Below are 26,004 nucleotides of genomic sequence, written 5' to 3' on the forward strand. Positions count from 1 at the left end.
TTTAAGGATGCCTTGTTAAAGTCCCCTGCTACAATATGTATCCCCTCCGGGTGATCGCGCTGCAGTTTGTTGACTATGGTTAGCAGGTGAGCCAAACTTGTGCTAACGTTAGCATTGGGGGCTATGTAGACGGCAGTGTGCTCTCTTCATGGTAAATAAAATGGTCTGCATATTACTGACAGGGCTTCCAGGTCAGGTGAGCAGTGCTGGGCAACGATCTTGCTGTTGGTACTCCATTCATTATGCACAAAAATGCACAGTCCTCCTCCTCTGGTCTTGCCGGAGTTCTTGTCTCAATCCTGCTGGTAGCTAGCTCGGCCTGCTAGCTGCCGACAACAATACAGGGAGCTGCCGATCTGGCTATGTCCTCCGGGATGTTATGAATCGCCTGGAAGGCTCTCGTAACGGCTGTGTTGTATCGTAGTCCTATATTGAATAGCTCATTGTGGCTGTACTTGTTAGTAAGACCTCAACATGGGAACGTTACGAAAAACACAAACAAAAAACATAAATATACACCGACAGGAGAGCTAGGAGCTAGAGGCTTTGTCGCCCCTTCTACCACTCTACACTTTTAATGCGTGTTTTGAAGTGTTTTTTTCTAAGTAATTTAAATACTTGATAATGTCAATTTGCACATCGTTAACACAACAATGACGATATTATCGTAGACGATATATATCGCCCAACCCTAATTGTTGGCCCTAATTGCATTCTCTTTCACTCTCCACCTGTTAATACAAAAACACTTCAGCAGCAATGGTGGTTTATGTTTATCTCAGTCATGTTGCATCGTTGATGGATAATTAGGCTTTTGGCCTGTTTTTCCTTTTCTTCTAATGTCATCTGTGCACAGCACCAGTCTCTTTGCCAGCGTACTGTCAATATGTGTTTGTGTGTCATCTGCCTATGTATTTGTGTGTGTGTACTTATGCACAAGGCAGAAACACACAGCCACACACAAATTTCAAAACCCACCAATGCACGCAAACATACACATACCCCCAAACACCACAACAAACTCCATGCCATTTGCGCTCCATGAGATGGTATTTAACATGGCTGTCCCTCGAGTCCTGCCTGGCTGGCATAATGTCACTGTCTGGCCTTCTCTGAATGTATCAGGGCCAAAAACAACCTCCCGCTCCTGCCACTCTCCCCGCCAGGACCATCCAGCAGCCAGCAGCAAGCTCAGTGTAGGTGAACTGAGGAACTTATCTTTGTCTCGGCTGTGTTGTTGGCAAACCGGGGGATAAAATGGACTTTTGTTTGCAAATTAGTTGGCATGTATGGCATGTCTACCAGGCATGTAGACCCTCTGATTGGTAAAAAAAAAAAAAAAAGGTGACTTTCATTTATTTTTTTCCTGCTGTGTATAATTTGCAATGTTGTTGGCAGTTGTTGCAGAGTAATGACAAGATTAATTACAGGGATCTTGACCTGAGAGAGTATAAATAATTTAATTTGCTTCAGTATTGCTTTGTAATAAATACCACACAAACAGACAAACTTTAACTAATTATAAAAAGCATAATTTGGTAGACTAGATCAAAGACATTAACACATAAAATGTTCAATACAGTATATTAGGTCAAATCCATTAACAAGATTAAATAACTTTCTGTTGAGAAGACCTCTTATTGATTCAGACATGGAGCTAAATGGATAAAGCATTTAAACAAGAATAGATACTGCATTACATGAAAATCCTTGTTCACCCCCATATGGTGCAGCTTGTTTTTGTGGGTGGTATTCCCCCATTAGTTGAGTGGAAGAGCGTCTGCCGTCTTATTTCATCCAGCCAATAAGCCGCTGCTTATGCTAACTTGGAGACATCCTCTTCCACACAGACACATCACTACTACAAGCTCTGTCTTTGTTAATACAGGGAGGGAAAATCTAGGAAAATAGTCAGGAGAACCACATGGTCCTTCATTAGAGCTTCATTCATCAACACTGCCAACTTTGTCTTACACTGCAGAGCCTGCACTTCATAAACGCCACTCTCTCTCACACTCACACACACACACTCTCTCTCTCTCACTCACTCACTCACTCACTCTCACACACACACACACACACACACACACACACACACACACACACACACACTTACTCTGTCTAGTTCAATATCAGAATATAAAAGCCAATTATCTGCTATTCGTAAATCAAAGCCAGTAGGACGTTTCATAGGAGATGGATTACTTTTCCATCTTATTATACTTATTGAAATATACTTAAGAAAAGTAGTAGGAGCAGCACATAATGGTGTGCAGTGATCACTTTTTAAAAATGTTTTTCAATTAACTGCGTCATATTAAGAGATTCCAATTAAGTGAGTCTCAATACACTGTATTATTTAGTGTTTCTTTTGACAGACAGATGATGTGTCTACTGTTAAGTAATACATTTAGACATTCTCATATCTCTCTAATGCCCACAGAATGGTTCCTTCACCACAGGGAAGGCCTCCTCCTATGAGACCAACACTAAATTTAGCTGTTGGCACCCACTGGGTGTCTGCTCACTCAAGTGCTGTGAAATTTCCTCAGCAGATATCCTTTCGCTCACCTTAAATGTACTGTCTGTGATACTGTAAGAGAACAGGCTTAGGATTTATTTTTTAGAGCATGTGGAGTCTCTCTTTAACCAGAGAGTAAGGATTAATATTGATTGTTATGGAAATCTGTTGTAAGCTACATACAATATCTCCATGTTAATAATGGATTTTTGGACCCCAATTCTTATGGTATTATACATTGCATCACAATGCCCTTAAATAGACAAATCAAATGTAATTTACATATTTTTAGGTGGCTTCAAAATATATCATGTAGATGCGCAACTGCTGTCTGGGTTGTAGCAACCTTTGGAGAAAACCATTTGAATAACAAATAAATTCACATAACCCACAGCACATGCTCAAAAGCTCTACTCCAGGACGATCAGACACATGCCGCATAAACATTAAAGATAAAATGTTAAATCAAAATTAGGGCAGTCAATCGATTTAAAAAATGTAATCTATTTAATTACATACTCTGTGATTAATTAATCAAAAGGAATCGCATACATAATTAACAGTGCCTGAACCGATACTTTTTAAGAAAGTAAAAAAAGAAAAGAAAAAAGAAGGGTACTAAACAACAGTTGGTGACATTAAGGAAAAGTATTTTTATTGCTAAGGTCATATGGTCAAAATTAAATGATTTAATAATAATGTATAACAATAACAATAACTTATTTCACTAGTAAATTGATGTTGAATGACAAAAACAACCACCAGATGGGAAAAGGACATTTACAATAACTTCAAATGCACCACGAGGCTGTAGTATACCAGTTTCATTGAACGCACCATCTGTGTTGTTTTTCCGACGGCAGCTGCAGATTGTTACATACTGGTGTTGAATCCTCTACAGTAAAACACAGTCACACTTTACACCGTTCAGCGTTAGCTGTCAGCATTGTAAACGTGTTTAATCCAGCTACTAGCTAGTGGTTAGCTGCTGTTGAGTATAGTGTTAACTGGCGTCACATGCAGCGGTGTTTGTGTTTCCTGTCTGTTTCAGAGCATCAGAGAGAAGAGCAGACATATCAGTGGCTCCAGATTTCGGTAGCCAGGGTTGGCAGGAAGAAGATTTTTACAAGTAAATGTTCCAGTTAATGATCCAGGCAGCACATTCTCGTCTCCCTCCTTCATTTTACAGTCCAATGGTGGCTAGAACGGCTCCGGGTCAAACGTCAATATGGAATGGATTAATCTGCGTTATTCTTTTTTAACGCGTTATTTTTTCTCAGATTAATGAATCGAAATTAACTCATTATTTTGACAGCCCTAATCAAAATATATTTCTTGATCTTTTAAACATTTAAAGTTGTTAAATATTCATATATGGATCAATCAGTCTGGTTTTACTGTGTGCCTGTTATTCAACTTTATAAATGTTTTTTTCATTGATTACCATTGAATCTAATTTCACGACATGTATGCATTATCAATATACAACCATTTACTTGGAATGAGTTATGCAAAGGGCGGCAGGGGAATGTATTAAAAAACAGATTTTTTTTAGTGCCACTGACATTTCATGAAAAATCACATTTCTTATTATTGGGCCCTGAGGGACAACTCGAAAACTAGGCTGTCTATGTTTGTTGGTTTTCTTCGCCCATTTATTCATTAATTGTTTTAGCCTCTCAGGTGCCCAGGGCCGTCCTTACCAGATGCCTGAACGTCATCAGCTTGCTCCTTTCAAAGCAAAGACACAATAATTTCATACTGCAACCATCCCAAATTGCTTGCCACATGCAGTATAGTGAGTTTTATATCATATTAATTTGGCCTTTTGTATCGATAATCTTTTTATTGCAGTCATTCCCAAAACTTGTGACCATAGATACGGTGGAGTAGATCCTGCTTCACAACAGAGGGTCCCATCTCTCATGTGCCTGCTCCATCAACTTTAAGCACTTCAGTAAAAAACACTGACCATTCCTGTTCTTGTGTTGACTGTTTAGGTTGTTAAATCTCTTCTGACACAATGATAAAATAATGTTACCTTTACTGCCGTATGCCACTGTTAAACCACAGCAAAAAGCAACCTGAGCATATATATGCTTTTGTTTGTGTGTGACATTTACATGTATTGTATTTGGTAAGTGCGTTGTATGTACAATATTTAACATTAATGTTAACATTAAATGTATTACACTAGAGTAACAGCATTTTTATCTGCAGTCCCTGAAAACAAAATTATGCACAACACACACACACACACACACACACACACACACACACACACACACACACACACACACACACGAACACCAGGTCTGCAAAAAACAATAAAATCAATAAAAACCAATGCAGAGTCAGAAGTTACAGATTTGAGAAGCTTTTAGCAGACTTTTCTATTTGTCCTAAAAAGTCTGGAAATGTTCCAGTAATCATATGGCCTTGTGGTTTTTGTCAGCATATAATAAAAATTCCCAACAGCTGTCAAAATATAGAAGCTGGTGTGATGGCGTCTGCACAGGCTTGGAAAGCTAATATAAAGTAAAAAGAATTTAGTTGTTTTTTGTAAAGTTTTTTGGATGTAAAATTGGTGGTACGGTAGTGTTTCAGTGTCACCATTTCATTGACATTCATTGCTACACTTATCTATGTATATATCATGTGTTTTTGTATAAATTAGTTAGTACATTTATTTCTTTTATACTAAATGTCAAATGATACTTTCAACATTAGAATGTAGTGTATGATTTATGGTTCAGGTCTATTTTGTCATATCCAGACAACAGGAAGTAGTTAAGTGATTTTATTTTTAAATAAGCAGATAAGTCAAAATATGATTGTTCCTAAAGTTGTTAAATTCTAACAACACAGTATTATCACAGCACTTTTTAAAAAAACAGCTGGATTTTTTGATAGTCAGGAATGTTTCAGATCTGACAACAGCATGTTGATCAATTATTTACTTAATTAAGTTAGCATTAGTTCAGGCAGGACACCTATATAGTGTCATCAACTGACAATCAACTGATTTATGTAAATAATGTCCAATCAAGTTTGACACCTAATTAAGAGAGCTCATACTGACATTCTAACTTAAGATAAAACTTCAGACTTGTATTATAACTAAATACTGAGGCTTATACGCTGTGTGCAACCTGCTGCTGTATTCACAAACGCACACCACCAGAGATCCAGCCTGAGACTTTTTAAATACTAAATTTTCATTTTTCCTTACATTACTCTAAAACAACACTTACAGAGCACCCCTGAGTACAGAGGGAGCAGCAACCAGACAGGCTACACAGGAAAAAGTCAGACAAATCTTTCTTTGCCTCCTTGCTCCCTTTTCCACACGATAGAGGATTCTTGGTGGTCTAAATTCAATTGGCGCCATTGTCTCAGCAGCAGAGGCTGAGCCTGCACCATCTTTAACCAGGCTCCAACGCCTGGCATCACTGGAGCTGTTAGTCAGGGTGGGATGCAGTTTGTCACGAGATGGATGTAAGGGAGGCAAAACGCACTGTGTATGATGTAGTGATTCTTACTGGAGATATGCCTTGTTAAAGTAAATACAGTAGAACTTCATGCACTAGCTCTCTGTCTTTGAGGTGTAGCCACAGTGGACGTCCTCATAAATATGTATTTGTGTGTGCTACCCAGAAACACAAATACCTGTAGCCATACATCACACACAAAATATCACAATAGACGTGGTTCTGTGATTTGGGATTTTGTGTTATTTCACTCAGACTCAATTTAGCAAAACACTGGATCACATTTCATCAAAGACTTTTACTGCAGTTTTTCAAAATGATTTATTCCGACAATATTGGTGCATGGCAGCTACGGTATGGTCAAGGTTTAGTAAAGTTTAGGCAAGTAAAACACTAGTAACGGTAGTGATTATGGTTTTAAAAGCACTCATTGTTTCATACTTTGGTGTCTGGCATGAAAGTCAGACATGCCACATGCTCATCTACTACAATTGGCTTTGGACATGCAACATGTACTGCAGAATCATCCATTACGAACACATTCTACAACGAACATTTCTAGGTATACTGGGCTAGTGTGTGCACACGTTAAGTGTTTGTTCATGTATGTGTTCACACACGCATGCAATGTACTGTATGTGTGTCCAGTCACTGAAGGGTGGATTGGTGAAATTTAAGCCCACAGGTAGAGTTTTATAGCATAATTAGTCCTGCTGAGCTAATACCCACAAGTCAGCAGCACCACACTGTCAATTCCCTCAGTTCAACCCCATGCACGCTCACAGTGACTTATTAAGGCTGACTGCCAGAACCACCATGGCTGAATCATTGTGCCCTTGCCTCCAGTCAGGTTTATTTAGCCCTCATACACTCTTGACTTCAGTTGGCAGTTATGAACTCATTTAACTCACTGTCACTGGAAGAACAGGGACGATGGCACGTTGGAATTGAGGGAGAGTGAATAACTGAGGGAAGTAGCCTTAGTTTCTCTGAAGTGAAACATTCACACATTCTGTATGAACTGAGGCTAAAGCAGAGACTGATGTCCAACTGAGGAGCCATGTGAGGAGAATTTATTATTATCCACGCTGCTTTTAATTACTCAGCCATATGCTGTGCGAGCCATTAGGTTAATGACACTCAGACATGTGTACTCACAGACCTGAAGCTACAGGCCACATCTGAGCTGAATCCCTTTTTAGATGACCACCTGTTAGAGCCAACTGCCCAGTTCTCTCTGTTTCACTCAGATGCTAGCAAATGTGATGAGGACATACCAGAAAGAAAAGGGAGTTAATTACATAATGGTGTGTGTGTGTGTGTGTGTGTGTGTGTGTGTGTGTGTGTGTGTGTGTGTGTGTGCCTGGAGGCAACAATGTCCTTTGTTACAGGATATGTTTCCTCAGAAGTCAGTCACCCAATTTGTAAGTGTTTGCTCAGGATTTTTTGGGTCGAATAAAGCTCATGCACATGCACAGACAAATCTCAACCTCAGGCGTCGACTGAAGGGGGGAGACTTTATGATTCATCTCTAAGGTTTTAATTACCAGGGCAGGTGCTGGGACCAATCGTTTAGATAATGACAGGAATGGCAGATAGGAGTGATGTTGTGCAATTATGCACACTGCTTTGCTCCTAAGCTTACCACATAAATTATTCAGTAAATCTGATAAAGTCACTGCACAGGCATGTAGAGTGTGTGTATACTTAGTTTCAATCACACACCCCAACACACACAAAACATGTCCTCCTGAATTAATGTATCGTCACTGGGATTTATAAAGACAAATTTAAATAAATCTTTGTTAATTTGCCTATGTACACATTGTGCATGTGCACATACTCTATATGCACTCATAGAAAATGGTTCCCTATCCTCAGCTACACACACAAACATGAAAACATTTTACTTAAATTATTAACAAACTAATTACAAGCTGCGGGATGATGTTTGTGGATGTCTAATGGAGCTCGCCACATGCTGAGATGGAAGGCATGAGCTTAGTTCATATAAAATGAGCGCATGAACAGTATTAGTCCCATGGAGGTGTAGAATGAAGGTCATAACCAGGGCATTGTAGAGCAGAGTTGAACAGCAGAGTCATGGCTGAGGTTTGAATAGAATGAGGTAAATGCTGGTATGGAGATGTCACATTATTTACATTACACTATAGCCTGTGGATTATCCATTAAGTATTTTGTTTGGCTGCCAAGGAATTCTTTACACTGAATGGTTGGAGTAATGAGATATGGAATTGCATTGCATTTGCATGTACAATAAACATAACCAATGTGAGGTATGTTGAAGCTGCAATACCAATTTAGTGTTGGATCAGTTATACAAGCACAGTCGATATGATAGGATATGTTAACAATTAAATGCAATGATGTACAATAGCACTATAACAAAAGTTAGGTTATGGTGAAAACTGTGTCACTGATGTGCTGAATGTTTGGTGTGCCCCAATTTACATAGTGTAATGTCTAAACAAAGATTTAACCTTGTTCAATCTGAACCACATGGCACATGGATGTATCTGTGATAAAACCTTGGTACCAGCCTATACAGTGTCTGTAACCCTCTGGATTATGGTAAAACTATAGCAAGTTCTCTTTTATATACTGCCAGCCTACCTCTTATAAATGTATAATTGTTAAGTTGTATCTACTACTTTGCTAATGATATCCTCTTATTAATGTTGTCTAAGCCTTAAAGAGCCCGTATTATGTTTTAATTTTTCCAGTCTTTTAGTGTGTCCTATAGTTTTTTGTGTATGTAATAGATGTATAAAGTACAAATCACTGCAAATTGAGCTTTCTCTCCCACAGACAGCACTTTTTCTCAACTGCCTGAAAACGGCTCACCCACATTCCTGTTTGAAATTCCTTAATTAATGTCATTGATTATGAAAGCCAGCCCAGTATTTAAAATGTGCTGTCCATTGGTGCTACCTGAGCAAGCACAGGAGATTGTTGTAAAACAATTCTCACATGCCCCTCTTTACATTGACACAGTTTTTGCTTGCTGTAATCATTCCTCCTGTTCATACTAGCCATTACAACATTGCTTGCTTGTTATGTTATGTTATGTTAAGGTTAATATGAGGCTTGAGCAGTATGAATCCCCTCTTTGTGTTTCCCCAGACTATGATTTCATGCTCAGCTGTGGTAGAGATAGTAAAAAAAAAGAATATTGTACTAAAAAGACTAACTTTGGAACATACTTACTTGATTTGTCTAACTGACACTAATGAGGCCTCAAATTTCAAATTCTGATTCAAATTAGTAATGTATTTTTGCACAGACCGAGGACTGTGTATTGTGACCTCATCACTTAAATTGGCAGTTAACTTCAATCACTTTAAGACAGGCTTGAAAAGTCTATTCTTTAACGTGTCAAACAATATGACACGTATAATGTATTAAGAATGTAACTTAACATTGATTCAATTGAATTTATTGTTTTTGCCTCAGTCAGCCATAATCTAAAGCTACGTTTACACGTGGCCAGCTATTTTCATAAACGGACATTTTAACCTCTCCATTTTCAAAAATAATCTAATCAGAATCCCGAAAATAGCAACAACAGCAACGAATCACTTCCTCTCTCCAAGGTTATAACCGTTAACGAAAACAAACGAAATAACGAAAACTAGGTGGGGAAAAAACATTGTCGTTAACTGAAATAAAAATAAAAACGAGGCATTACAAAAAAATGATAACTAAACTAAAACTGTAATGTCTGTTTGCAAAACTAACTAAAATAAAATAAAATTATCGAGTAAATGTCCTTAGTTTTCGTCTTTGTCGATCTTTCATAGAGCAAATAACGTTATATCTCTCCGACCATGACATTTACCGTAGACATGTATAGTTTCCGACTGGGAATCCAGAAATTCCGACATTCCACGTCAAATTGAACACAACATGTCCGTGGCTCCGTGCCTCTCGCCTGGCATCATGGCGGTACCGAAAGTCGGAAGAAAGCGGCACCTATTTGATTATGACTGTGTCAGATAAAAGCGCCTTGCAGTGGAAGTTGGTAAAATATGTGGTCAATTTATTACAGGAAAAATCCCACGAATTTGAAAGTACATTTGAGAAGCGCACACAAGCTAGGAGGCTAACCTAGCTTACCTTAACAAGGTAAAGGAGAACGCAAAGCCCCCTTTCCCCGAAACAAAAGCTAACCCCGGTAACATTACGGGCATGGATGTATGGATACAGGGCCAGGCAGCATGACAGAGACAACAGCAGGACAGAGAACACTACAGGAGGGCTTTCACCGGCGACCTGATAGCTGCTGGTTAGAACATACGCAGGAACACCAAAAGCGGGAGGAAGCGTGGGTTAATATGTGGATTGATACTGGGATGTCTACACAACTGTGTGACTCGATTGGCTTCAAAAAGTTCGCCACTTTACTCGAACCAAAGTTGAAAACACCTGTTCATGTAAGTCTTCTTTAGTCTGTTGGCTATTTAGGTTTTTTTCCTGGAACACCTCACTTACACATTTTGCACATACTGCGTCTTGTGTAGACTGTTTACATATTTATGACTATATGTAGGCTACATTTTATGTACTGGTGTTATTGTTGAATACATTGTGAATACATATTTCTAAAATTGTATGATGTTTTTGTTGAGTTATTATTACACAATACTTTTTCTGATCTTTTTGAATCCCCCGACAAATAACCCATATTACAAAAAAAGTAATTAAGTAAAGACTAAAACTAATAAAAACTAAACTAAAACTAAGCATTTTCAAAAAATAAAAACTAAACTAAACTAGCAAACCCGCTTTAAAAACTAATTAAAACTAAACTGAATTTGAAAACAAAAAGTCAAAACGAAATAAAAATAAAAACTAATGAAAAATGCAAAACTATAATAACCTTGCCTCTCTCTTCTCTTCCTCACTTCCTCGGCTGCCTAAACCTCCGTTTGTCTCAGTTTACATGCAGACGTGCAAACGAAGATTTCCAAATCTCCACTCTGGCCGGAGGTTTTAGAAAGACTCGTTTTCAGAGGTGAATTCTCCGTTTGCGTGTAAACGAAGGCAGCTTCTCCTGCTCAAACTCCAAAGCCAACAGCTCCTTCCGCTGTTCAAAAGAGAAGTACAGACAGTAACGATCACTCTGAATTAACCACAGACAAATCACCTCACAAACAAAGGCTTCCAACAAAACACATGGTGCATCTCCCAACAAAGAAAAACAAACCCTACGAAGCACAGCTAAAATCAACCTTTAGTTGGACCAACCAATTAACACTAAACACACAACACTACTAATATAACTTAATTGGACGAGCCCCCACTTGTCATGACCTGGCTCAGTTGGTCATAACAAAGAGGGAGACAACACCATGTTGAATGTTTAGACAATACTTTATTTAACCAAATTGAACCAAATTAGACCAAATGAACAATATACAGAATAAGTTGTAGAAGTCAGTGGAAACCGTGGTGTAGAGTGTGCATGAGTGAGTGGGTGTTGGTGTTGTCAAGTATAAACTCAGCAAAAGGCAAACCTAGGCGAACATACCCTAACCAAGCCAAACCTTAGTGTGCCTGTGGAGACAGCAGGGGGGGGAAGAGACAGAGGATACTGCAGCTTAAGAGGCCTCAGCACACCAGAACCAGGTGAGCTGAGTTACTCTAACCAACTAACTAGTAACCTGCAAACAGGAGAACAAGTCAAAACACACCTCCTCAATGTAGACAGTAAAAACACTCAAATGACACCAAAGGGCGTCACAATGTATACAGGTCCTGTTTTGCATGAGTGTGTGTGTGTGTGTGTGTGTGTGTGTGTGTGTGTGGGCCATGTATTTCTTTTTTAATTTTAAAATTAAAAAAAAAAATTTTTTAAATCCTGCATGATGAGACACCTACCTACCTACACCAGTAAGCTAATAGTTTTGTTTGTGCTGCACGCTGGGTGTGTAATCTACAATAACAACAAGCACGTAATACTTTGCCCTGCATAGAGTAAGCAGGGAAGGTTTTCAACTGTATAATTTTTTATTTATCCCACATTTGTGCCTTACAACGCCTTACAATGACAATTACAAGGACATCAATTTCCTTTTAGCAGGAGCTGTTTTTGTGCAGCGGATCTTGTCTCTCCTCGTCCATTACAGTCAGTGCATTGTGGAGAGCACTGCTTTTAAAGGGAATTAGACGAGATGATTTGATTAGTCATGATTGAATCCAGCCAAACACTTATTGTAATTTATTCCCCCTGTAAAACCATTTTACACCTGCAGCACGTGTGCACCACTGCTGTGCTGACACATTTAGCCTCAAAATACTGTAGCTAAATATGTTTTGCCACGGCCAACCATGCTAGCTCCACAAACTTGTACCAGTGCTTGCGCTTATGCCTTGATTCATGAAAATATAGCTATAAATGATAAAAATGCTCTGCTTTTCCTCCTGTGGAGAGCTATTATAATAGTATTATTATTAATATCTCACCAACAAACAGTTCATACCCATCAACAACTGTACCTCCTCCGTTGCTCCTCTGTCACAAGTGCTTGGTCCTCTCCTTTTCATCCTGTACATCCTGCCACTCGGAAATTTCATATGCAAACATGGTCTTCACTTCCACTGCTACGCCGATGATGTCCAGATCTACATTTCTACCAAATCCATCACCACAGCTACATCCTCCACCCTGACCGACTGCCTCACCAATATTCAAACCTGGATGCAAACCAACTTCCTCCAACTCAACTACAATAAATCCGACGGCCCGAAATCCCTCACAAAGAACACCCATAACTTCGGTCTCACTGGCAACAACTCCACCCTTTCTCCATCCCCACACATCCGTAACCTGGGAGTCATCTTCGACAGCAACTTCACTTTTGAAAACCACATCAACCAAATAACCACAACTGCCTTCTTTCACTTCAAAAACATTGCCCGTCTCCGCCCATCACTCACCTTCTCTGCTGCCGAAACTTTGATTCACACCTTCATCACTTCCAGAGTTGAATACTGCAACTGCATCCTCTATGGTTCACCTGCAAAAGCCTTAAATAAACTCCAATACATCCAAAACTCTGCTGCCTGTCTCCTCACCCACACCCATTCCCATGATCACATCACTCCCGTCCTTCAGAACCTCCACTGGCTCCCTGTTTCCCAACGCATCCAGTTTAAAGTCCTCCTCCTCACCCACAAAGCCCTCCGTAACCAGGCTTTAATGTGCTATATGTGCTGGTTTTACTGTACTGTAAAGTGTCTTTGAGTACCATGTAAAGCACTATATAAATAAAATGCATTATTATTATTATTATTATTATTATTATTATGCCAATGCCAACAACATGAGCATGCATATACTGGCTCATGCATATATGTATACAGTACTTAAACAACAAATGCCGGCATTTTCCTCTCTCTCAGGATGTCTCTATCTGGATATTTTTAACTGTGCTGCCAGTAAAGTTAAACTTTTCTGATGTCTGCTCATTTAACTGCTTGTTACTCTGATGCATTGATAAAAATCTGTGTGTTGAGATGGCTACAGGAGTAGTGGCTGTAACAGTATGTTCTGTATCTACATCTCCTGACCACATCATTGTTCGTTTTTTTAAAGCAGAACCTCATCTCTGTATTATTATTATTTATGGCCTGGCTTCCAAGAAACTACAATGGTACGAATACATTTTCACATAATGTCACCAACTTAAAAAAGTGTTATTATTTGTCATTTAGAAACGAACAAAAGAAAAGAAAGAAATGTCCCATCAGTGATAACTAGGGAGGAGCTATTACTGGTATTTAGTGTTTTTTAATAGAGAACAGAGCTCCATTAAAGTTACCTTAAAATGTCATAGTTTTGTCCTGGTCACCTACGATAAGTTCAAAGCAAAGTTGTTGTTTTTTACTGTACCTTTAGTAATGGCATCTATAAAACTGGAAGTAATGAAAGCACTTCATACTGCAGGTAGTAATGTTTAGGGAGGATTGTGACAGAATTGCAGGATGATTATGTGTGATGATGGTGGTGATTTTGGACAGATGAAAGTATCAGAATTGATCGAAATGGTCATAAATCAGAAGAAAATGTCATGGACTTCTTTAAATCTCTCATGACTGTCCATCATGCTTTGCAGGTGGCAGGTTTTGAAGGTTCAGTGGCTGGCAGGTTCATACATAAATGCCGGCACATACACAAACACTCACCAGACAGCCAAGACATATATTTTTCTGTGTCCTTCTTCCAGCACTGTTAGTATACATATATAGGGAGCAACATTTTTTATTATTGCTGATATTACAGGGTACTGTCCCTGTCCAATTCATTTCAGATAAGAAGCTTCACTCTCTCTCTCTCTCTCTCTCTCTCTCTCTCTCTCTCTCTCTCTCTCTCCCCCCCCCCTCTCTCTACCCCCCTCTCTCTCTCTCTCTCTCACTCACTCACTCACTCACTCACTCACTCACTCACTCACTCACTCACTCACACACACTCACTCACTCACATACATATGTGGAGCACATGTACACATTATCCTTGCAGTACAAGAGAAGCAAGTCTTTCTTAGAGGCAGAGAAGCATGTGTGGCTATATAGTTAAAATTGATGGCAGCTATGTTGAAGCTAATGGGCTTGGGTTAGGATCCCAGACTGTTTGTATGGGATTTGCTCTATTACTACAGAATAACACCAGTAATGGTTAAGATTAGAGCATTGATGAGATACAGTATAGCCCAGTTCTATGGCCAGGCAGTTTCATTGACATATCACAGATGTTTTTTTCTCTCTTCTGTTTTCTCTCCCTCACTGAGGGCTCTAAGATGGTGCTACTGGGAAATCCGTAGTCTTTCACTGTGGAGTGTACATTTTTATACCGTATTTATTTCTCTCTTTTTTTTCTTCTTTTTAGGCCAATGTCCAATACGTGCTGGTAGTGTTTTCACAAACTAAAATGTCTTACTTAAATGCCATACTTTGAAAAAAATGAATAGACAGAACAAACACATAATTGGTTTTAAAAAGATAAACATAACAAAATAAAGATACCTTCTTGAGGTTGACCAAAAACCTAAATTACAACTGTTTTTAAAACAGCCCCAGTACCTTAGTCAACAGCCTTAAAAAAATCAAGGCTTCATATTTAAGAAATGCAGGGTGCATTCAATTATTGAAATGGCAAGGCCATTTTCAAAGTGTATTACAGTAGCTTCAGGCTCGCTCAGTGCTTAAGAAAGGGGGGTTGGCCCAACAACATGACACAAAAAATTGCAAAACAGTCTACTGGGGCATCATGTTTAATGTATTAGTAATGTTGAAAAGGGAGCATAACAAACCTCTGAAATCAGCCTGCTACTCTGTTTGGTGATTTACTACATTTGGTTAAGCTTGTTAGGTGAGCACCTTTAGTTGGTAGCTTGCACATCTGATATGTATTCAATCAATAGTGTGGTAGTTGAGTATTGGGACCATTTGTTATCGTTCTTTTTTTTTTGTTAGTAACAGGAAATCAATATTTCTTTCAAACACTACTGCTGCCTTTTACACACAAAAATGTAGTAAAGATTTATACCTTGCAGTCCTAGTAGTCTTTTAATGTAGTAACCTCACATATAACCAGTTGGTGAATTTGCACACTGATTTGGTTCCTGTGCCCTGGTGTCAAATTCCTTTCTTATCTCATCCATCCATTTTATACCTGCATGTGCAAATTATCTACACACACACACACACACACACACACACACACACACGTGCGCATATGGAGACCCCTCTCCCATGGTAGATTTACACACTCCTCCCATGACACCCCATTCTGCCATTCCCAGTCCATCATGCCACGTCTTTGATCATGGCTCACAGTGAAGAGTTTGGCAAGACCTCAGAGCCCCCCTCCCCAGCTGTTGTCAGGCCCTCTGCCATTACAATTGATTGGCACAGCCATCGGCAGCTGCCACCCTTGCCTTGAGCACCACCTCTGGCAACACAGATGCCTGATGTGTGTATGTGTGCTAACATGTACTGTATGTGTGCACTCACCTGCACACATGCCTTCATCCATCTTTGTATCTGTGTGTACATCTGTGGCATTGCCTGCTGTTTTATTTGAAATTCATTGCCATGTGTTAATGGTTAATTTACCAGGCCCTTCTTCGGGAGGCAAGGGATGGCTGCTTGCTTAATGGCTAACTAACCCTGGGAGGGACGTTTAGTTGGCTTGTTCCCAGCTCCAGCTTGGTTTGTTTCTGTTTGTGAGGACACAGGCAACAGCAGACCTTACCAGTTATGATATTGTCACAGAAAACATGTTGTGTATTTCACATTGTGGTATATTTTTGTCAACTCACGCAGGTGAAATTGTTCAATGAGATGGAGGGACAGAATTCAGTCATAAAGGATGATGGTAGGAAGATTTCAGAAACAAACGGTGTGGTTTAAGGCAACACAGTCTTTTCTTCTCAACAAATCTTTTGTCTCCATGTTGTTGTATCAATGGTCCCCAGTTGATCGTGCTTCTGAGATGGTTGCCTAGTGACAACATTCATTTTGGTTTGTTCATCATGTACATTAAAATTAAACAAGTAAAATCTTAAACAGACTAAGAAAATGACTAAAATAAAATGAAAGAAATCTCATTTAAAACTGAAGTTGAAATACGAGTTGAAAAGGAAAGATGGGAACTGAAAAGGAGTAGGGATTGGTTTTACACTAAACAGCCTCAGCATTAAATATAGCAAGAACAAAGAAAACATGAAGGGCATAGATGGTTTGCTAGCAGCCAGAATTTTTTCTTCTTTTTTTAAGCAGAACTAGAAGTGAGGATACATGACACAAAATATAATATGTTGATAATATTTTCTCATTGCCTTAGAGACCAGTACAATGGATAAAAAAAACAAAGGAAAGACAAAATAGTTGGACTAAAAAATGTGGGATAGATTAGAATAAAAAATGGGTCTGATGTTGACCACAGTGTGCAGTACTCAAGTTGTGTGATTGTGTTTTCCGTTTCAGTACTTTAATTCAGGAATTTTCAGTGCTTTTATGGGCTTATTGTTTTCTTATTCAAAACAGTTCAGCGAGTCAATTTACAAAATCTTTTTCACATCTAATTAATTTTACCGAAAGCAGTAGCTTAGTGTTAAAGCTTTATGTGACACCAAAGCACACATTGCAACCACAGAATATGCGTGTTAAAAAAAACTCAAAAACACTCAAAGAAAGAACTATTACTTTTCAGTCTTGTAGGCCATGCATTTTACAATAAAACCATATGGACACTGACAATGGGACGGAGGCATAGAAGCATTAAATAAATCTGCAGATTTTGAATGAACCATTGCAATGTACTTTGAGCTTGGGCTAGTAAGCAGCAGAGGATCAGATGAATTTGGGTACAGGTAGTGGAGAAATGACAAATCCAATGACAGGACATCATGGACACTGTGGATAAGATAAGCACAGGCACAATTAAACACACACACACATACGGCTGGGACTCTAGGGCAGTGTGGCAGTCTATTAACTGTGTACAGACAGGTGGGCTATTTTCACTGTGCAGCCAACTGTGTTATTAACTCGCTCTGCACTGAATCAATTGACAGGTCTCCGGGTGTCAGTGCGTGTTAGCGTGTGTGTGTTTGCGTGGCCTTCCTCCTTTCCTCTTTTGCCTCTCCAGTCTCCATCACCGGCTCCCTGACTGTTCAGGGTCAGTGGATGATTGTTCTCTTGTATTTCTATCTCCTTACCTCAGATTACACAGAGTGCAGTCCTGTACGGAAGCGCCGTGGATTAGCGTCCACTCCCGCTCACCTGTGTCCTGTCCTGTCCTCACCTTATCAGCTGCATACACACTATAGTAGGGAATCCCATGTGGATATGCCATCCACTGGTCCTATTACAACAGCAACAACAAAAGCATATTGTCCTTTCTGTTTCTTACTCACATACACTGAAGCAGAGGTGCACATTGACACACACTCTCACAACCAGAGTGTTTTTTCAGCATCAGGCTTAAGCATACAGTGTTTACCCTCACAGATCCCTTGAGGCCTCCCAGTTACATTGTTAACCCTCCTACTCCGTTCACTAGGGAAACCTCTGTAGCCCGTGCCTGCATGATAACTTCGCACACCTACTCAACATTCAAGCCTCATTTATGCAGCTGTGTGTCCGTATGTGAGTGTGAGCAACCGAGAGCTGTTGTGGTGGCGTTTTAGGCCCCATCTAGCCATCTGGGTCCCATGTGCTGTTTCGGTGCAGGTATAATAAGGCATAAGTGGCCCTCAGTTGAAGCACCAGATAGTAAAAACCACAAGGGAGAGAGAGAAACAGCAGATAGGGTACTGTGGCTGTAGAAGCAGAGGGCATGAGATCCCTGGAGCTACAGCAGTGGCTGTGTGAGGATGATGACGACACACACAGAGTCCACGGTTGTTATCCCTGGAGCTTTATTAGGCTAGGCTATGGTAACTTTGGATGCCCTCAGATACATCCTGCCCGGCACCCCAACTCTCACAAATGACTTGTCCTGCGCTTCCTCCCTCTGGACATCTCTTCATGCCTTTTCTCTATACATCTCCATGTTCCCTTTCTGCTTCTTATCTTTGTAGTCTTTTCAAAAGTACTTTATATCTCTTGAGAGCCCAGTTTCCCTGAAGCCCAGTTTGAATTTCTCACACCGTCAACGTAGAGATAAACTCAGCCTCACCAGTATCTTTCTCTCATATCACGCTTAATCCAATCCAACTGATACTTCTTTATGCTAAATATAGATTTAAAATCAAACCTTAAATCATGCTACCGTTTCCTCTCATTTTTATATTTTTTCATTTGATTCTTGTTATACTTTGGTTTGGATTTCAGCTGATTAAATCACTGCGTGTTGATAGCATTTTTCATTCAAGCTATGCAAAATACTAATGTGTAATGTTTTTTTTTTGTTTTCATGTGTGACCCTGGCCTCTTCCAAATCTTTCATCAGAAGATCTTAAAATGTGAACATCTGTCCCGTTTTCATCCCAGAACTTGCACTTCATCACTTAATGCATGTTGGTTGCCTCAGATTAAGAGTGGCAAATGGCTTTGAAGCAAACTGTTTTTATTTTTGTTTTGTCTCCTTGAACGTGCAAAAGGCAAAGGAGTGCAAGGGAGAGGGAAAGAGAAATATGACTGTGAGATAGTATCAAGGGATATCCAGTACATATGAGTGCTGAGACTGTTAAAGGTCCTAAGGAGCTTTGGTTTTTTCTGTGCGGGTGATGGATACTCGCAGAGTCCATGACTTTAGTAGTGTCCCTTCCTGCCCTGTTGCAATGATGATAAGAAAGTCTATACTTTATGTGCAGTGGCCATCACTCAGTGTGAGCATATGACTACATGCCATTGTGTGGGAGAAAGAAATGAAGAGGAACAGAATGAGGCAGACCAAGAGGGAGAGAGAGATGAGTGATTGAGAGCAAGGTTGCTAACGTCCTTTTCATGTGGTGGATTATACTGTAGCATTGCCCTAAAGTGACAGGATGAGCTTCGACCCCCTCGGGTGCTCTCAATCCATTGGAGTAGCTGTATGTCTGTCAATTTCCCCAGACTGTCACATCAAAGGCTGTCACAGATACATAATAATGGATAACAAGAGAACGATCCGGTATGCCATCCTCATTCCCTTTAAAACTTTTGATTCACCAGAGATTGTCCATGGCTGTATGCTTCAAATCTGTCTACTATATAGAGAACATCTTTCTCCTCTCACAAGCCATTTATGGCATGTTATACAGTATATGAAGTCCATCTACAGCTCTGCTTACCTTTTTTTTTTTTTACCATAACATAATTTCTGCCCACTTCTCTTGAGTGGCTAAGTATCAACAGTAGGGCTGTAGCGATACACTAATCTCACGATACGATACGATACACGGCTCACAATACGATATATATCACGATATTCAGCCAACGATACGATTTGATATAATTCGACACACTTACATCATTTTCTGAAATTAATTGAACTGAAAACTAAAAACATCAATTACACAATGTCTCTGACTGGACAGAGAGTCTACAGCTTGCAAATGTTGGACAAAATGAATCAAAGATGTATTGAGAAAATTAGTTCCATTTATTGAAACTTTTAAGTGCAAACTGTAGCTTACAAGCCTTTGAAAAGTAAATAAAGTGCAGTATTGCAATTAACAATGGAGAGTTAAAAAGTGCAGCAAGTGGCCTGTTCTGAACAGTGTCTTTGACAGCTTTTTTAGCTTGACACTGAACATATGAGGTAGCCAGTCTAGCCACCAGGTAAGTTAACATAGTACCATGGCTTCTCCTTAGAACACACCGAAGAAACGCTGACTTGAGCGTACGCTCTGCGCGTGCGCGAAACGTAATACGTCTCCATAGCAGCAGGCGGCGCTGCTCTGCATTGTTTCCATTAACAGTCTGATTGTTTCCCAGAAAATGAAAACCGGCAGCTGATTGGACGAACGCGTCACGTGGTTCTTTTTTCTCCGGAAATTCACAGCCATGGCGGATTGTTCAGAATACAATCTCATATTGTACTAAAATAGTTCACCGAAACATGTTTCTGAAAACATTTTAAGTGAGAAATATGCCATGCAGTTGCTGAATCTGTCTTCATTTCAGATCGACAAAGGTTAGTTTAGATTTTCATCAGATTTTGAGAGGCTCATCCGCTCGTCATTTCTGGGTGAGTCCTAACTGCCCTGTCTCCGACTGAACATGTCGGGTCGGCCAAAATGAAGGCCGATGGCTCCTCGGACGGACGACGGCACGGAACACACCGAACAGACTCGAGTCACTGACCTCGCCAGACGGTCCGACGGCCGATAATCGGCTCTGTGTGTAGTTAATATGGGTAACTTGCTCTACAGCGACACTAGCGGTTGGCTGACCAAATCGCTCTTCCTGCAACGTGAACGGGGGTAAACACGGGGGATTTGAATGGGACTTATGTATCGATACTCGCGGCTTAAAAATCGATACTTTCTTGGGAAAAAAATATTGATTTATATCTCAGAATCGATAAAATTGCTCAGCCTTAATCAACAGTGGTATCATTTGCCTGTGGATCTGTCTGCCACTGGGGGCACTTCTGTCTGTCAAAACATCTTCTGATCTCTGTCAAACTAGCTGAGCATGAAGATATGATTGCAGTGCAACTCAACTATATGGCCCTGTTGTGGTGCCCTCCATATAATTATAGTGCCATGTGTTTACCTTTATAATTAGTTTACTGATCAGGCTAATCAGTGGTACAGGAAGATGCATCCATCCATGATGTTTAAAATGTCATCATATACAAAACAGATGGACAGAGGAAGGGCAATGCATAGACTGTATTGTAATATATCACAGATGATTGTCTTTCACTCACTTTCTTTCAACAGTGAAAAGTCTGCTATAACATTGTTCAATGTGAACAGCTGTTTGCCTTCATGAATAGGGTGAACAGCTGTTTTACATAATGGTAAGCAATTTAAACTTTTGGCCACCTGTTTCATGATTGGCCATTTAGTGTCCTCAAGCTCACTAGCTAATGCATTGACATCGCACAGGACAGGCATCTGCATTGACCTTTGCATGAATGATGTTTGTTTGAGGTCTATCCATTAGATGTCATCCACTGTAAGGCATCCTCTTGAATAATAAAGGTCAGTTTTACTGCAGGTTAAACTACCATGTCAAAATGCCAGAGGCTCTTCTCAGTCTGCACATGGCTGCTTTTGGTCGGCTGTCCTTTTTTGTCTCTGAGGTTACATCAGGTATTAAATGCTATTACAGTACACTATAGAATACCATTTTCAGACTATGACTGTATATTCGGTCTCTATCAGGAGTTTCCCAGGAGGTGACAAGCACTTACTTCCTTTCCTTCTCACAAGCCAATGTCTTAAAAAAAAAAGTCTTTCTTTCTGTCATCCACATTGCTCTGTTCTCTCTTTTCTCTCTCTTAACCTTCCTCTCATCAAACCATCCGCTAGTCTCCCTTGACCTTCTAGACAATTACATGCCAGTGGCTCTATCTGTAGGCCAGGCCTGTTGAGGGAGATATGCTGACTGACAGGTAATGACACCCACTGAGAGCTGGAATTCCCCCAGGACTCACTGTCTGCTTGCCTGCCAGCCCGTCTGCCTGTCTCCCATCCCTTAGGTCCAGAAGTCAAACTGAAAACCGCCACACCGTCGCTGTTTTCATCATAATAACCATCCTTTTCCTCATTATCATTATCACCGTCGACATTATTCTTGTGCCACAGACATCACCCTCCAACAGTGTGTCATCTGTATCACTGTTTTCTGTCTTTTTCACATTGCAACAGGTTGCCCAGGATTTTCCATCTGTCACCACTCTTGCTGTCACTTTCTCTCTCTTTTTCTATTTCTTTCAGTCCGTAACTATCCCTTTAAATCTCTTTCCTACTCCTGTGTCTGTCACTCTGACTCTCTCAGTCCAAACTATCATTCATTTTCACACATTTAAACTGAAAGTGAAAGTTCGCTTTTGGCATTAATTTCCAGCTTTCCTCCTCCCATCCGTTTTATTTTAGTCCGAAGGGCCTATTACCCAGACTGAGGAGGTGGGGGTGGTTTAAAGGAACAGAAAGTCAACGGCTTTGTGGATGTATGAGCATATGTGTATGAGAGACAGTGAAAGACGCTGTGTCATAATTTATTGAAATTGTCCTGAGAATTTTTGGGAAGTTGAACCATAGGCTGTGCACCAGGTGCTGCCATTTTCTCTCAAGTGATGGAGTTAAAGCTTTTTTTCTGGCCCCATCAGAGAACCACACAGACACATAGCTATTCTGCTGTATAATAAGAGCTGGAGCAGTGAAGGTGTTACTGATGAACTGAAGAAAAACAAATCAAAGGCTATCCAAAGGCTTATTAACATCCCCACGCACAAATATATATCCTTTTACACCTTTGCTTCTTACCGTTTATCAAATGTAACCAGCACTGTCAAGGTTTCATGTTAACATTCTTTTTCCTGTGGCCCTAATTAATCTGTCTCATAAAACTACTCCCCCCTAGACATTTTTATTGGTTCAATCAGAATTAATAATAATTAATTTAATTTAAAGCAGCCATATTATGCTCATTTTCAGGTTCATAATTGTATTTTAAGGTTGTACCAGAATAGGTTTACATGGTTTAATTTTCAAAAAACACCATATTGTTGTTGTACTGCAGTGCTCTCTCTCACTGCTGCAGATCCTCTTTTCAGCTGGTCTCTGTTTTAGCTACAGAATGAGACCTCTTTTCTTCTTCTTCTTCTGTACTATCTTTGATTGCACTCGCACATGCTCAGTAGCTCAGATGTAGATCATGTCAGCTAGCTAGCTCCATAGACAGTAAAAGAGGCTGTTTCTACAACTTTGGTCAGTTACAAGGCAGGATTAGCTGGGAGACTTCTAAATGAGGGCGCACATGTAAGTAGTTCTTTTGTAGATTATGGTGAACTTGTGTGTGTTGTAGCAGTGCTTTGCTATTGAGAACGAGGTAGCATGCTAGCATTAGCATTAGCGTTAGCATGCTAACGCTACGAGCTGATGGTTGCGGGTAGCCAGCTCGTTTCGGCTTGTGACGTCACAAGCTGTGCCGATTTTGAACAGCTCACCCAGAGACTGAAGGCAGGACACATTCAGAAACTGTATCTCACTCTAAACAGCATGGATGGATTTTTTTCAAAGTTTGTATGTGTGTGGAAGCACCAGAGACACAAAAGAACACCCCAAATCCCAGAAAAAGTGATTTTTTCATAATATGGGCACTTTAATGCTATAATTTTAATAGCATGTAATGAAAAGAAAACAAGAAATGTATACATTTTTCCTTATTGTCACATTTACTACTTTATTTAAAGTATCCAAACTGTACAAGAATTCATAAAGTGGTGGAGCCGGGATTCGTCGCTGCTGTCCGTCTGTGTTACCGACTTGATCTCCTTCGTCATGTCCAGCTTTGACAGGAGCTGGCAACACACCACGCAATCCATGTTTCTATTTCTGTCGTCATGTTTGACCCAGGGGGAGTCATCCTTCCATGAAGGAATGGATGTTCTTTTTCCTTTTTCCTCATAGCTTTGTTTCACTGCTACCACTTCCATTTTTTTTAAACTTTTAATCCTGATTCATTCTCATGGCAGTGACAGTGACAGAGCTGTCAACCAGCTCTATCAGGGTGAGTCAAGTGTTGTGGGCAGGCTGGAGGCAGCAAAGGTTAACTATGCTTGTTTTTTTAATCAGTGTTTTCAGGACTGACCCAATCTAGATGGCAAGCTCTTAAATTTACTATCACAATGTGACTTTCAGCCGACCCTCGGCAGCTGTTACTGTTAATGTTCACAATCCATTCACGTCATCCGCAGTGAGTGATTGGCTGTCATTTTGTCAATTAAAGCTCTGCTGTGAGTGTCACACCTATTATAACAGACACTAATTGTCATGTGGATGAATATGTTTTCAGGGATTTCAGTGCACTTGTAAGGGAACCAATAGTGCATACTAAACTGTAATACCATGTTCAGACTGACATCAGCAAAGCGTGAAAATAAACAGCCCCCTCATTAATTTCAATGAGACCAATTCGTTGGCAGAGTGGGGTTGCAGGGTCACCAGCAAAGGAACGCCTGGCTTTTGTTGTAACACACAATGCTGTGTCATCCGGCAAGGAGCCTCATTGGCCCAACAAATATGTACAAGCATTCATGCTAGATTAGCTACCTTTTTAACTGGAGCGGTGTAATTCTTTTATTTATCTGGAATATTGTTGCAGCAGAGAATAAAACGATTGCCACTGTGGGCTCTTTCCAGAGTTATAACATTTTCAGTATTATTATGAAGTGCAGTGTTCTGGCATCTGAAAAGCCGTCACACTCATGGATTTATTACTTACAGTTTTTTACGTTTGCTATGACAATTTTTTCAAAACTTGTAACAACTTTCCTAAACTCTTAACACAGTTAGCACAACATCCGTCTGTGTAGGCTATACAATTAACACATTTCTTGTTGCTTTGACACAAAATGCATACAGTTAACACAAATTTAAAATGCTTGAACTTTTACAAACAAGCTCAACCAAGACCAGATTATTACTGACCAATTTGCAAATGCTTTCACTCTGTATGTCAGAACAGATAACATGTTCTAAACCTAATGTATAGGCTAAAGTCAAAGTGAACAGCTGTTCACAAATAAACACAAATATACCCCCTCCATTTTATTCCATTGCTACTGAGAAACAGCTGATTGAAGATATGCCAATAGATCGATCACAGCTGATTCCCATCTAGGAAACACACTCAGGTGTTGTGTCTTTTACTGTAGTACATACAGTAAAAGAGGACCTATTTGGGCTGATTTTGTGTGAAAAAGGAACAATAAAGATGAACACAAAGAAATTAAGAAAAATTGCTGCGCGAGTGAGAGGAAGACGAGTACCAGGATAATTCTGTCTCGGTCTTCTTTTTTTCATACAGTAAACCGTACATTCTATAAAGCTACTCTGAGATGGGTCATTCATTTTTTGTGTTGAATTTCTGCAGCAAAATAAACTACATGCATGCATTTACTAAACCCAACAAAACAAAAATGTAGAAAGGCTTCAAGAGAAACTGCGGTGTAAAAGACAATCTATGATCAATACAATACACTATTGTCTATTGTATAAGGGCAGACCTGACACATAAAATAATGTAGTTTCTGTAATTCCATCTGATGTTAGTGTTTTGTATGACATTGTGCAGTGATTGACTAAATGTTCCTGTTGGAAGAGAACATGTGTTAATGTTTTGGAAGAATTATTTGATTTTGAGACATGTTTGCATTGTTTTGGTGGACATTGTGTTAGTGAATTATTGTATTTTGAAAATTAGTGTTAAAGTTTAGTTTTCAATGTGTGATTTTGAGCATGAAATTAACTGTTTTGTCAATTGTGTGTTGTAGTGGTGTTGGTGCGTTAAGAGTTTAGGAAA

At 39.7% G+C, this 26,004-nt stretch overlaps 1 protein-coding gene and 1 long non-coding RNA gene across 4 annotated transcripts in view; one reads left to right on the forward strand and one right to left on the reverse strand.

Annotated features, from left to right (window-relative positions):
* The window catches only part of grik4 (glutamate receptor, ionotropic, kainate 4), a 315,022-nt gene that overhangs the window by 167,677 nt on the left and 121,341 nt on the right, over positions 1-26,004 (forward strand). The gene's annotated exons all lie outside the window — the stretch shown is intronic.
* On the reverse strand, positions 6,136-21,070 carry LOC118495178. Its single transcript, XR_004897503.1, has 3 exons — positions 20,887-21,070; positions 19,924-19,925; positions 6,136-6,146 (listed from the first exon to the last, which is right to left on the reverse strand). It is a non-coding gene; the product is annotated as an uncharacterized LOC118495178 (long non-coding RNA).

Source organism: Sander lucioperca, chromosome 5 (assembly GCF_008315115.2).
Source record: "Sander lucioperca isolate FBNREF2018 chromosome 5, SLUC_FBN_1.2, whole genome shotgun sequence".
Classification (NCBI taxonomy): domain Eukaryota; kingdom Metazoa; phylum Chordata; class Actinopteri; order Perciformes; family Percidae; genus Sander; species Sander lucioperca.